At 44.6% G+C, this 14,207-nt stretch overlaps 1 protein-coding gene across 1 annotated transcript in view; it reads left to right on the top strand.

The window, feature by feature from the left end:
* ZNF827 (zinc finger protein 827) overlaps window positions 1-14,207 on the top strand; it is a 180,886-nt gene that overhangs the window by 56,909 nt on the left and 109,770 nt on the right. The window lies entirely within an intron of this gene.

The raw sequence follows: 14,207 nt of genomic DNA, 5'->3' as shown, positions 1-14,207 counted from the left end.
TCATTGTGGTGTTCTACCTGGCTGTGTCTGTGACTGTGATCCCGGGACCACAAGGCCAGACCCCGGGGAGCTGTGCCTGAGTTTCTAGCTCTTTCCCTTATCAGATGTCGGGTTAGCATCAGGCCTTGTCCCTAGGCATCATAACGGCGCCATTGTTCTTGCCATGAATTTTTGAGCTGGGCTCTGTGTGTGCACCTGCTGGGACTCTAGGGTGCAGCTGTTTGTGGACACGGGGGCTGGGAGTCTCTGTGCCAGCCACATCACAGTCTGCAGAACCGGAGCACAGTGGCAAATTCAAGCGTGTCCATACCTTCTTGTTTCCAAAAGAGACATGGAAAACACTTGATTCTTTCTTGCTTGGTGATTAAGGGGAGTCTTTCTTGCTCCCACTGGATTAAAAATCACTGGTGGAATCCTCTTTTTTTTTTTAAAACCTTATAAATGTGTAAAGGATGCTTACTATTTTTTTTTAATTTATTTTATTTATTTATGGCTGCGTTGGGTCTTCGTTGCTGCACATGGGCTTTCTCTAGTTGCGGCGAGAGGGGGCTACTCTTCGTTGCGGTGCGCGGGCTTCTCATTGCGGTGGCTTCTCTTGCTGAGGAGCAGAGGCTCTAGGTGCACGGGCTTCAGTCGTTCTGGCTCGCGGGCTCTAGAGCGCAGGCTCAGTAGTTGTGGCACACGGGCTTAGTTGCTCCACAGCATGTGGGATCTTCCCAGCAGAGGGCTCAAACCCTCGTCCCCTGCATTGGCAGGCAGATTCTTAACCACTGCGCCACCAGGGAAGCCCTGGAATCTTCTTTTAAAAGGACTCTAAATCCTTCCCTCCCTACCCCCGTTTTGAGGTTTCCTAGTGTCTGTGATTGTGAAATCAAACCCCTTCCCCGAACTGTCTACTCTTCTTCTGCCTGAACCCACACTTAACATTCCTTCGTCCTTCAAGCTTAGCCTTGTTCCCTAGGACCAAGGCTTTCCAGGCTCAGCACCATAATTGATTCAGGGAAGAGGATGGGACAGTCCCTGCTGCTGGCTTTCTGGGCTGTTGGAAAAGATAATTTTGCAAACTCTGCTCCAAGTTTCAGCCTAGGAGGCAGGTCTTTGAGGGCTGCAGCCCTGCATATTTGCATCGATCTTTCTTGAGAGCCAAAAGGCAGATGCAGACTGTCGCATGTCAGGGCAAGGGATTCAGTAGCCGCGTGACTGGGGCTATGCAGGGGAGAGGAGATTAAATTCCTACTGTTTCTGTGCCTTCTCTCCTTTATCCAGTAGCAGTTCTCACCTTGACTAACATTAGACTTACCTGGGGAGTTGTTTTTTTTTTTAAATGCCAGGGTCCAACCCCACTGCCAGAGATTATGATTCAGTTGGTCTAGGATAGGACCTAGACCTAGACATTGGTGTTTTCTTTTTCTTTTTTTTTTTTTTTTGGCCACACTGCATGGCATGCGGGATCTTAGTTCCCCAACCGGGGATTGAACCTGCGCCCCCTGTAGTGAAAGTCTTAACCACTGGACCACCAGGGACGTCCCTAGACATTGGTGTTTTCTTTAAAATCCTCAAACGATTCTAAAATGCAGCCAGGACTAAGGACCACTGATGTGGAAGATAAATTTGGTAACTGTTTTTGTGTTTGTTGTTTTTTCAGTGCACCTATAGTTTTTCAGTGCAACTCTCTTCCCTCACTTTCTATCCAAGACCATGAAAAGGTGCCTGGTGGTTTGGGATGGGTCTGAGGCATTCACTATAGGTCAAGGTTAACATGAACTGGAGGCCTGGGTGAGTCATGGTCATTCAGCCCCATGTTTTCCCTCGTGGAGCCACATGACAGGAGAATTAAAAGAAGCATCTTGATGTTCTCCAGTTAGAATTAGAAAGTCTCGAGACTCATCTAGAACATCTAGGAACTGGGAGTATCATCATTAGACGCCTGATTAAAAGTTGCCTGCTGTGGGCTTACATCATTTCTCTTTCTGAAAACTACACTTTTCAAGATATCACATTTAAGTCTAACTCTCCAAATTAGAACCAAGCAGTTGACAGAAACTTGGCACCTCAGTTGTTGGCTGGGAATATCTTTTTATCTTTTTGTACTTGGTTTTTTGAAAATAAAAGATACAAGTCATTTCAACTATTTTTAGTTTGGAAACTGGCCCAAAAATTTTATCCTGTCTCCCATATTCTATTAATTTCATAAAATTGGGGCCGAAACATCTTAACCATGAGAGGTGGACTTCGGAAAACAGTGACCTGCAGATGGGTCCAAGCTGAATTGTTTCGAATGTGTTAGGAGCTCAGCGGTAAAATGGCAAAGGTTCTCTTGAATAAACGAAGGGGAGCTGGTGAATGTTTGTGTTGTATCTTGCGGCTTCCCGTGGGCCTTTGTTCTGCCACCTTCATCTCTTTCCCATAATGTTATGCATCTGTAGTTACGGTTTGTCTGTAAAGGGCAGCTCCTTATCCTGTGATACCTTTGTTTGTGCTGCTGAAGAAGGAGGGAGCCGGGAGATGCCCGTTAACTAGGCATCCTTATTACCGGGTGGCTCTGATTGGCTTTCTGTCAGACATCTTAGCATCCTTCAACCAAGGAAGTGCTGGCCTTCTGCCATTCACACCCTCAGGCTTTAGTGCCATTAGCTGGGGCCCTCCCCACGCCCAAGTGTGCCTTCCCCCAGTGGGTTTATTTTTGGCAGTCTTCCTCTGTATCTTCAGTTGGGCCCTTTTCTAACCCTGCCTGGCTTTTCTCATGATGGGCACTCACTGATCACTTGACTGAAATTCCTGGTGTCAGAAGCCACGTTGTGGGCCCTCATGTGTGCAGGCAGCCCGAACGTCCTATAGAAATCCTGGATTTTACCGAACCTGGTGGGTGATCCGTATGAGAGGGAGAGTGTGACTCTTTCCTGTTTTTCAGTGACTTGCTCCTCCACGGGCTGAGGGCTGATCTGAGTCACAGAAGGGAGCAGGTGGCGTAACAAGAAAGTGGGACCTGGAGTGACACACTCACGTGCTCAGGCCTCCAGGGATGGAGACTTTGTGACACTGACTCATTGTTTATGATTTTTCCTTAACAATCACTTGCATAGTGCCTGCTCCTTGCTGTTTAACCCGTTTGAACTTCATAACAACCCGAGAGGAAGATACTGTTGGTATTCCCATTGCACAGATGAAAACAGAGAGGTTAAGATACTTGCCCACGTTTACACAGCTAATAATGGTGGGACTGGGATTCTAATCCAGGCAGCCAGGCTCCAGCATCCCCTCCCCCAAATCACAAAGTAAGGAAGTGGTGAAACTGGAAGTTGGCTCTGTTCTCTGCCCTTGTTTTTGTAGAGTCAGAGTCCCCAGCAAGGGAGCCATTCTCTGAACGTCGTATGTTAGATGCCACCGGAAGTTGTGCTCATACTTGTGGGCTTTTCAGGCATTGCTTAGTGCAGATAGAGTAGTAACAGTAAAGCCAGTTACAGTGTGTCTTCAATGGCTCGTAACAAGCATGTAGTTGAGGAAACCAAGACTGGAAGTCAGTAGCGTTAGAAGGGTTGCCACTGGAATCCAGACGTTTCTTTCCTCACCGTGCTGGATAGAGCTCATCTCATTCCAGAATTGTCCGCACAGTGGTTGTTTAATCTTGATAGACTCTTGGGAAAATGGTTCAAACTCTATGTTTCTGCACAACTGAATCCAGGTCATTTTCTTCCTTCCCTCAGAAGTACATTTTCTTCCACTCACTACTGTTGTTACTGCTGTTACAACTTCTACTATTGTTATCCTGAGCCTTACCTTATTACTAATCAGATGGGTTTCCAGTGAGCCAGGGGCGGTGCCAACAACTTGATGTAATTTCTCAGTTAACCCTCCCAACAGCCCTGTTAATGTTAAACCTATTTCATAGATGAGGAAGCCGAGGCTTAGTAGGTTTCGGCGACCGAGGGATAGAGCAGAGATTCAGCGCTGCCTAACTGTGAAGCTTGGCTCCTAACCACTTAATAAGCTATTACCTAATTTTTTTTTTTTTTGTCAATTGAGTGAACTGTCTTTTGACCTCCGTCTGCTTCACTGTTTATTTTCCTTGGCTTCAAACCATGACATCGTTTTTAATGCATGCTAATTCAGTCACTAATCTGGTTAAATTTTTGTGTGTCTTCAAAATACACCCACAATCCATCCCTCGAGGGCGGCCTTTCCTGGCCCACCAGCTCTCTCCCGGATGCTTCCTCCACCCCAGGACCCTCCCTCCCCTCCGCCAGGCTTCCAAGGTGTAAATGGACTCTTCTGATACCTCTGGCATCAGGTTGTGCTCCTGCCTGGCTTCCTTCTCCTGAGTAATGGTATCCCCACTCCTCTCAAGAAAAATGCTGAGTCTTCACCAGCTGGTACTCACTCCCTCTGCCCCCCATTTCCATTTACCTGCCTTCCCTCATGTTCCAGGAGTCCGGTCACTGGAACCATGGAGTTCCATAAATCTTCCTCCTGTTAGGTAAAATGGGGGAGGGGGGTTCTAAAAAGAATTAATAATGTTATTTAAACCAAAATAACTAGGGACTTCCCTGGCGGTCCAGTGGTTAGGACTCTGCGCTTCCGCTGCAGAGGGCACAGGTTCGATCTCTGGTCGGGGAACTAAGATACCTCATGCTGTGCGGTGTGGCCCAAAAAACCCCACAAAATAACTAGTTTAATGCGCCTCTGACCCCCAGTGGTTCTGTATCTTTGTAGAGAATTTCTAGCAACATTGCCCCTTATTGCTGTGATATCCACCGCTACTGCCTGCTCCAGTGATACTTAGAATCTTAACATCCACGTTGATCCTTGCATTACTGCTCGTGTCTTAGCCTTGCCTCTTCAACTATGTTTCAGATTGCTAAGGGGGGGGAGGGGCAGCGGCAGGGGATGATGTTTCCTTTATAATGTCCTTATCTTTGTATCATCCACAATGTATTCTGTGGTAGATGATAAGAAAGGTATTCCATTAGTCATATACACTCTGGGAGGCAGGTTTTCAGAGGATGTGGTATTACTTCACTTAAAAAAGATTTAAAGGGCTTCCCTGGTGGTGCAGTGGTTGAGAATCTGCCTGCCAATGCAGGGGACATGGGTTCGAGCTCTGGTCTGGGAAGATCCCACATGCCGCGGAGCAACTGGGCCCGTGAGTTACAACTGCTGAGCCTGTGCTCCGCAACAAGAGAGGCCGCGATAGTGAGAGGCCCGCGCACCGCGATGAAGAGTGGCCCCCGCTTGCCGCAACTAGAGAAAGTCCTCGCACAGAAACCAAGACCCAACGCAGCCAAAAATAAATAAATAAAGATTTAACTTTAAAAAAAAAAGATTTACAAAGTCACAACCAGCTCCTAGTGCCATAAAGAGTACGGAAGAAAGAGGTGGTCCATGGGAAGAAAACAGGCTGTTCAAAGGGAGCCTCAAAGGGTGTGAGCACCTTGGCGTTGGCCGGGACCTCAGCTTCTGGGGCCAAATCTAGGAACTAGAGTCGGTCACACAGGGAGTTAAGTAACAAACCGGTCCACAGTTTAGCAGCTCAACACAATAGCCATTTACTTAGCTTACGAGTTTGGGGACTGGCAGCTGGGCATGGCTGACCGGTGTGCTTTTTCTGGTCTCTTCTGGGCTGACTCATCCATCTGCAGCACCTTGCCAGGTTGCCAGGGCATGGCTGGTCTAGGTGGGTCCCAGCTGGGAGGGCTTCTCTCTGTCCCCCAGGGTGTCCCATCCTTCAGTGTGTTAGCCTGGGCTCGCCCACATGGCAGCTGGCTTCCAAAGGAGAGAGCAGAAGTGCTCCAGGAGGCTGGGCTCAAAGCTGGTCCAGCGGCAACACTTCCACCACCTTCCAGTGACCAAATCCAGCCACTTCAACCCAGATTCAAAGGGTGGGGTAATCTGCTCCACCTCTTGATGGGAAGAGCCGTGGAGTCACATGGCAAAAGGGGTGGGTTTGCAGGCAGAAGGGACCATGAGGACCATTTTGCAGTCTCCTTGCAACGCCCAGAGTGCCTCAGACTCACTGGGTGCTCCACAAAGACAAAAACACATTAAAATACCAATGTATGAACCAGAATGTCAGTACAGTCATTTAAAATGACAAGTGTAACGATCAAGAGCAGATGTCATTTGGGGCAGATGGTCACCGACTTCCCTGAAGAGTGTTGGAAATATATGATCCAATCTTTAGGTTTTCTTTTTTTCCAGTCTCAAGTCACCTCAAGCTGTTCTTACATGCAAATCACTCCACGGCTGTTCCTACAGCTCATTCTTTGGATGTGTTAATAGCGTGAATTTCAAATGCAGTTTTCTCTCCCATCTCCTCCCGGCTAGAGGCTTGATCGGTTTTCCAGGACTGGTCCTTCCTGCTTTTGACAAGGGAGATATCCTGTCTGTTAAGTGGATTCCAGCAGATAGCTGCTCTTGCTTATTATGTGCGGCTTCTAGTAGTTTCGTTCACGGAGAAAAGCCTTATTTATTTATTTTAAAGTTCGGTGGCGCTGCTTATCGTTATTACCCTCCCTGCTCCAAAGGCTCTTTTGTCTTCCCTTTGTCGCTATGTCTATAATCTCAGTAGCTGTCACAGGGGACCTGCGAGGCCCTGGTCTGCAGACACAGACACTGAAGTGTGACCAAGGATTAGCTCAGGTGGGGATGCAAGATATAATGAAATATAATGAGAAATATAAGATGGTTAAAACTCCGCTAAACACTAAGTATAAAACTACTTAAGGCCAATTAAGTAGTTTACCTTATGAGAGAGCAAGGTTTGAAAATATTTAGCTAATGTTTTAAACTTTCTATTTGAATATAATAGGCTTCACTGTTATTAATTATTATTTAATGAAATCTCGGCTTTCCTTATGATTTCCGAAGGCAATTTATTTTCTTCTCACCCAAAGTGCATCAAGTTGTCCAAAAAATCCCAGGTCCCCAGACGGATCATACATCCTTACATACACTTACAAGGGACCTTGGGTAGTTATAACAGCCCTGGTTTGTAATCTGGAGAGTTGAGCTCTGATTCTGATTCTATCATGAATGAGCTGTGTGGTTTTAAAAAGGTCATATCATTCTCTGAGACTGTGTTTTCTTATTGTAAAATAAGGGAGTGGAAAACAGTAATGGTTTTCTTTTTGTTTGTTGGTTTTCAAACATTAAACCCATTTTTTTCCAAACAAAATCTTAAGGGCAGACTCAATATACAAAACACGAAGAATATGTAGTTTAATGTATTTTTAAATTTAACTTTAGTTTTTAGGTTCTCACATATTTATTTATTTTAAAAGTCCAGCAATTAGAAAAAAGTTGCTAAGTGATACTCCCACACACATGAAATTAGTGTTATGTTAAGATGAGGTCTTACAGCAGTATAAGCATCTAGTGTATTTCTAAATTTATTTTGCTGATTGCAGCTTCAAGAAATACCATTTACACAGGGACATTGTGGCAAATGAGATAAGATTTTTAACAATTCACCTTGTAATCTCAGGATCCCTTTAGTTAAATGTATTCAGCTGCTTGAAAGAAGAGTACAATAATAAAAAGTTTTTGCTTCAAAGCTGACAACATTTAGCAATTGCCCTTATTCCTTATCATAATAAAGGGCAGACAGAAGCACCCCAAACTTTCAGCAGGTACTAAAGCCATCGATAATTCTATTTTAGCTACTTGGTTATCACTCAGTTAACCGTTATTTGGAAGTTTATTTAATCTTGCTAGTTTCAGATTCTTCACCCACAAGATGGAGATAATGATAGTAACTACTTCAGAGGGTCGTTGAGAGGATCAGATAAATTAATCCAAGGAAACAGCATACTCCCTGGCCCATATTATGTGCTCTATAAATAACAGAACCAAATATGTGTATATCTACATATTTCTATGTGGCTGTTAGTCACGATCAGAAGCTTCACCAAAGCAGATACACTTGAAACTACGCTGGCGCCTAATTTAAGGCAGTGGTCCTCAACCGGAGGCGTGCTCAGGGGAGAGTAAGGCAATGTCTAGAGCAACTTTTGTTTCCACGACTGGGAAGTGCTGTTGGCATCCAGTAGGTAGAGACCAGGGATGCTGCTAAGCGTACTACCGTTTGCAGGACGGTCACCCACAGCAAATTACCCAGCCTAGAATGTCAGTGGTGCTGAGGTTGAGAAACCCGACTTGAGGCATACCTATAGACCCTAGTCGTACCATAACTGTACAGTTTTAACATGCACAGGCCTGAATTTTTGGAAAGATTAGTGTATAGCCAAGCACTTCCTTATTAATGACACATTACTAGAACTCTGCCACTCCTAAGAGGCAGGGAGAACTGCATCACAAGTGATACACAAAACGGAATTAACTTGTTAACTCAAGTTAACCCATCAGTGGTTTCCAGTGAGTTGACATTTTATATATAACAGAGCTGAGGGTCCACATTTTAAAATTTTAAATTGGTTTCAATAATTTTAAAAGCTTACATTGGAAACCGACATTTACTGGAACCCCAGAAGCTTATCCTAGGGTTGGTTCCTTGGGACACTGTTTGAAAAACCACCAAATCTGCGGTCCGTTCCAGGTCCAAGGGTCCTTGGCTCTGCCTTAGGGGGAGCTAGTAAGTAAAATTCTCAATGGCCTAGCTTTTTCACGTACCAGTTCAGCAGACTCTGAACTGAAAGAGAGCTCGGTCTTATTAAACTCAAGGAAAGTGTCGTTTTCCTTCCCCAGAGGAAACAGACAAAGCAGAACAGTCATGTCGCAGTCCCTTCTTTCTCTTCCACCCTCTTAGATCTTCATAAAATTCTTCCCTACCAGAAAACATGCCTTTCCTTCAGGTTACACGCCACCCTTCCTCATTTCTCGTTCACGATACTTAGTTCACACCGTATCGCTTCTGCTCAGAGCCCACAGTGCAACTGCTTGAGTTAGTTTCCTTCTTAAAGGCGCTTGGACTATCTTGGAGAGAAAGGAGAGCGCTTGGGTGCATTTTCAGCCAGAAGCCCTGAAGTCCAGTGTCTCTGATTTGGAGAAGTCAGTCTGTTAACCTCTTGGGACCTTAGTTCCTTCCCCTGCAAGATGAAGGTAGTAACAATGCCTGTCTCCTGTGGTTGATGGAAGGATCAATTCCTGTATAACTATTCAAATGCTAGTTGTGTGCGTTATTGAAGCAAATAATGGTCTTTAAGGAAGTTATACAGCATTGTCCTGGGGGTGGGGATGAGAGGGGCTTAGACAGAATCTCGAAGTGTACTGAGGACGCCTCGCCGGAAAGACGGGTTCCTTTTACAACTCATTAATGCTGGCCTATTAGAATTAGAAACTTGGAATCATTTTATCCCAGTGGCTTTCCCGTTCCTTTCCCATATTAGCCTTTGTCTTGAATCCTTTCTAAATCCTGATTTAGAAAAAGCTGATTTGTTTCCTTTCAATGGCAGCCCAACTCCATCGAGCACATGAACTTACAGATGTACATAATTTTTAATCGGAATTTTCTCAGGTCGCAAAATGTTTGAACAGTGAGAGAGGGGACCTCTTGGTTAGTGGGACTTCCTCACTGAGTTAAGTGGAGTGTCTGGAAGCTTGACGATACATAAACGGAAGTCAAGGTACTTGCTGTGAAAAGTCCTTTACAAACTGAATTCCATATGTGCACAGATCTTCTTATTAGTGGTAAGAATGAAGTAAAGACCAGGCAGTGAGTCATAAATTACTGCTTTTCTCTTAGCAATTTCCCCAAAGAGAAAACAACTTTAGTTTCACCTTTCCCTGTAGAAAAACAATTTTTTTAATTAAGATAAATAAAAAAAATATGGCAATTATGCAGTCATATTAATTTTAAAATATAGGGCTTTACGCACTATTCTCAGTGTAAATATTTCTGGTAATTGAAAAAAAGCAGGGTAGCCTTCTTATTGCTATTTTTACATCATCTATTTAGATCCAAATGTTTGGAAACTAAAACTTGGACAAATGAGTGTTTCCCAGATATTTTTTGATATGTCATTAGCCATATTTACATTTCCCTAGCACATTACTAGTTTTATGCCATTCTTGACATTGTCAGAATGAAAACCAGGTATGAAGTACCTTGCAAATTTATAAAACAGCAACATACAGCTTGCCTATTATTTTTTAAAAGTGTCTTATTACAGTTCTGTTAAATCTGGGTTGTACTAATAATGCCAAATATCTTTTTTTTTTCTTAAGTCTTATGTAGCACATATTCTGACTAATGCTCCCAGAAGCTACTTATATCTTCAGAGAGCATTGGCTTCATGGTTGCCCTCTCCAGCAGTTAGGATTTGCTTCCAGGGCCTCAGTAGTTTCTTATCTCTTTCCTAGGCTCACCTTAGAATTTTTTAAAGTTTCAAAAATAAAAGATGCAAGCCTGAAGCATTTTTAAAAATATATAACCATTCACTTTATATTGTTCCTACCCAAAGAATCAAAATTAAAGACTTAATAGAAAGCACACCATTTTTTTAATTATTATTATTTTTTTTAATTTTCTTTATTTTTTTTGGCTGCGTTGGGTCTTAGTTGCAGCATGCAGGATCTTTCGTTGCGGTGCACAGGCTTCTCTCTAGTTGTGGTGTGCAGGTTTTCTCTCTCTAGTTATGGCGCACGGGTTCCAGAGAGCGTGGGCTCTGTAGTTTGTGGCATGCAGGCTCTCTAGTTGAGGCACACGAGCTCAGTAGTTGTGGTACGTGAGTATAGTTGCCCCGCAGCATGTGGGATCTTGGTTCCTCGACCAGGGATGGAACCTGTGTCCCTGCACTGGAAGGCAGATTCTTTACCACTGGACCGCCACGGAAGTCCCCAACAGCACACCATTTAATTACTCTATTGTGACTAACTTAGGATGCTCTTGGAAAGGGTTTTATGAAGGATTCTGGAAGAAAGGCTTAGGGTGAGAGAAGCTTTAGGAGGTGGACAGCAACGACTCCCTCCCTCTGGAAGTGGTTGAAAGGGGAGAAATGTGCTAGATAAACAGAATCCTCTTGGGAGCTACCTTCTGTAGAGGTCCAAAATACATGCTTGAAGATTGCTCTAGAGACTGTCCTTGTTCCCTTGGGCTCAGATGCCAATGGCACTGTCCCCAGAGGGCTAGATTTTCAGCACTTTCCTTGAGATTTTTCTGGGTTCCTCCTTTAGTAATTCCAGAGTCCAAGTGATCGTTCAGAGACACCTCAGTAAGTGCTGTGGTGTAGTAGCAGAGCTTTTAACTTTATCTGGAAGGTCTTATCCCCAATCTCATGATCAGACTTGAGGAAAGCACTTCCGATTGCCTTTGGTGGAATATTTTGGGATTCGTAGCTTTTGTTTACCACAGGTAATAATGGAGTGCCAACAGATGTCACTGATTTGTGACCAACCTATTTTATTTATTCAACAAATATATGTTGAGCTCCTGCTATGTGCCAGGCCCAGTTCTAGGCACTCGAGACACATCAGCGTTAAAACAGAGATTATTGCCTTCATGAAGCCTACCTTTGAGTTGAAGGAATAGACCATAACATAATAAATAAGAAAATTATGTAGTATGGATTAGTCTTTGGGGCTGTCGTAGCGAAATACCACAGACTGGGTGGCTTAAACAATAGAAATGTATTTCTCACCGTTCTGGAGGCTGGAGGTCCAAGATCAAGGTGCTGACAGGTTTGGTTTCTCCTGAGGCCTCTCCTTGGCTTGAAGATGGCTTCCTTCTTGCTCTGTCCCCACATGGTCTTTCCTCTGTGTTTGCACATCCTCTGTGTCTCTCTTATTCTCAGGACACCAGTCATATTGGATTAGGGCCACACCCTGATGGCCTCGTTTAACCTAATTTTCTCCCTATCTCCATACAGTCCCAGTGAGGGTTAGGGCTTCAACATTTGTATTTGGGGAGGTGGGGCAGACACAATTCAATCCATAACAAGATGTTGTCTGGTGATAAGTATTTTGGATAAAAAGGAAAATTACGGACTTCCCCGGCAGTCCAGTGGTTAAGACTTTGCCTTCCAATGCAGGGGACACAGGTTCGATCCCTGGTCAGGGAACTGAGATCCCACATGTCGCAGGGCAACTAAGACACGCACCACAACTACTGAGCCCACGTGCTCCGGAGCCATGTGCCACACCTAGAGAGCCTACGCTCGGCATCGAAAGACCCCGCATGCCGCAACAAAGACCCGACGCAGCCACATAAATAAATGAATAAATTTTTTTAAAAAAAGGAAAATTAGAGTAGGGTAAGAGAGTTTGGGGGACTGCGGGTACTGTGGGGTGGGCGTCGCAGTTTTGATCAGGATGGTTGCGGTCTTCATTGAGAAGGTGGTATTTTAGCAAAGACTTGAAGGTCAAGTTCCATTCAGGTGTTGTTATAACACAGGGACCAGAGATGGAGGAGTGGTGTAGTGGAGCTAGGCAGGGGACACAGGGTGGGCAGCCTGTGCACGTGGGTTCTGGTCTCAGCTCTTCATCTTTCTGGTAGTAAAACGTCCAAGTGTCACGTTAGCCCTCTGGGGTCCAGTTCCCAGATATGCTGGTCTGTGTGAACCTGTGACTCCAGCAGGGATATCCTTAGAAGGGCGTAAGGTATAAAGAAAGGACTTTGTGTCTGTGTATTGGCTGGAGGTAGATGGTGGGCAGGGGGTTGATAGGCGTACCCTTTGGGGCTTTATTTTCATCCTTTTTGTCGTTGTTGTTGTTAAGCAAGAGTGGGCTTAAGGCTCATTCTTTTTTTTATATATATAAATTTATTTATTTATTTATTTTTGTTTATTTTTGGCTACACTGGGTCTCTGTTGCTGTGCGCGGGCTTTTCTCTAGTTGCAGCGATCAGGGGCTACTCTCATTGCGGTGCGCAGGCTTCTCGTTGTGGTGGCTTCTCTTGTTGCGGAGCACGGGCTCTAGGCGTGGGATCTTCAGTAGTTGCGACGTGAGGGCTCAGTAGTTGTGGCTCATGGGCTCTAGGGCGCAGGCTCAGTAGTTGTGGCGTGCGGGCTTAGTTGCTCCGTGGCATGTGGGATCTTCCCGGACCAGGGCTCGAACCCTTGTCCCCTGCATTGGCAGGCGGATTCTTAACCACTGCGCCACCAGGGAAGCCCAAGGCTCATTCTAAGAAGCTTTTCTAAGAACTCTGTATTAGGATGAGATCTTGTTTCTTAAAATACCAGCACACCTAAATCAACCAACTTAAAGGTCCTACTATGTGGCCCTTTAAAGGGGCAAGATGGCTGTGAAAGTGACAAGTGGGAAAAGCGGCTGCTAGTCTTCCTTCTTGGTTTTTCCCAAGAAAGACCAGGAAGTAGTATGTAGCTCAGTGAGTGAAGGCCTGGTAAGGTGTAGCCAAGCCACAGAAAGAATCTATCCCATAATAGGCCAGTTAGCTCTGCCCTGACCACACACTCCACACCAGCCAACCATGCTAGAAATGGAAAAAGGACATTAGTGGAAAAACTGGTGAAATCTGAATAAAATTTGGATCTTAGATCATAGTAATGTGAATTTCTTCATTCTGACACATGCTCCATGTGTTACGTAAGGTGTTAACTTTAGGGACCACTGAGTAAAGGGTGTATGGGAACTCTCTGACCCCTCTTTGCAACTTCTCTGCAAATCTAAAATTATTCCAAAATAAAATTTTTTTCTCTTAAAAACGCCCATTGTGGACTCGGAGATAACTTGGGCTACAGGTAGTGACCAGAAGGACAATGACAGGTGCATGCCCCACTGTTCGTGGGACAGTGGCAGGCATCAGCTTATAATAAGGCAAAAGTGTTATATCTCCATTCTGAGCTTTTCTCTTTGGCAAATTCTCCATCCTCACCTGACCACCGCATTCTAGGTTTTTGCTTTGGTTTTTGCCTCTGACTCATGTATATATTCAATATTTTATGGCAGAATAACTGTCTGAAAGCATTATTCTATAATAGGATTAGGTAGGGAGAGTGCTAATAGGTCAGAGAGGCAGCAGCGTATACAGGAAAGAAGACACTGGAAACCACAGAGAAAATGCCCAAACACTTTGTAGAGGCAGCACTTCCTAAAATATGATAGGTTCCGAGGATTCAGAAGCCCGCACTCTTCTAAGTCCCACGCTCATGGAGTGACTTGTATTTTTGTGCTCAGGGCTCAGCCTATTTTGATTGGGTTGTGGTCCCTCCTGTGTTAGCAAGATATGATCATGCATTACATACTTCATTAAGTTGGGAACAGCTAAGAGTGGGACTGGCCTTTCATACAGGTATATG

This window comes from Lagenorhynchus albirostris, chromosome 4 (assembly GCF_949774975.1).
Source record: "Lagenorhynchus albirostris chromosome 4, mLagAlb1.1, whole genome shotgun sequence".
Lineage (NCBI taxonomy): Eukaryota > Metazoa > Chordata > Mammalia > Artiodactyla > Delphinidae > Lagenorhynchus > Lagenorhynchus albirostris.
The sequence above is the reverse complement of the archived record's forward strand: the minus strand, read 5'-3'. Positions and strand labels throughout refer to the sequence as shown.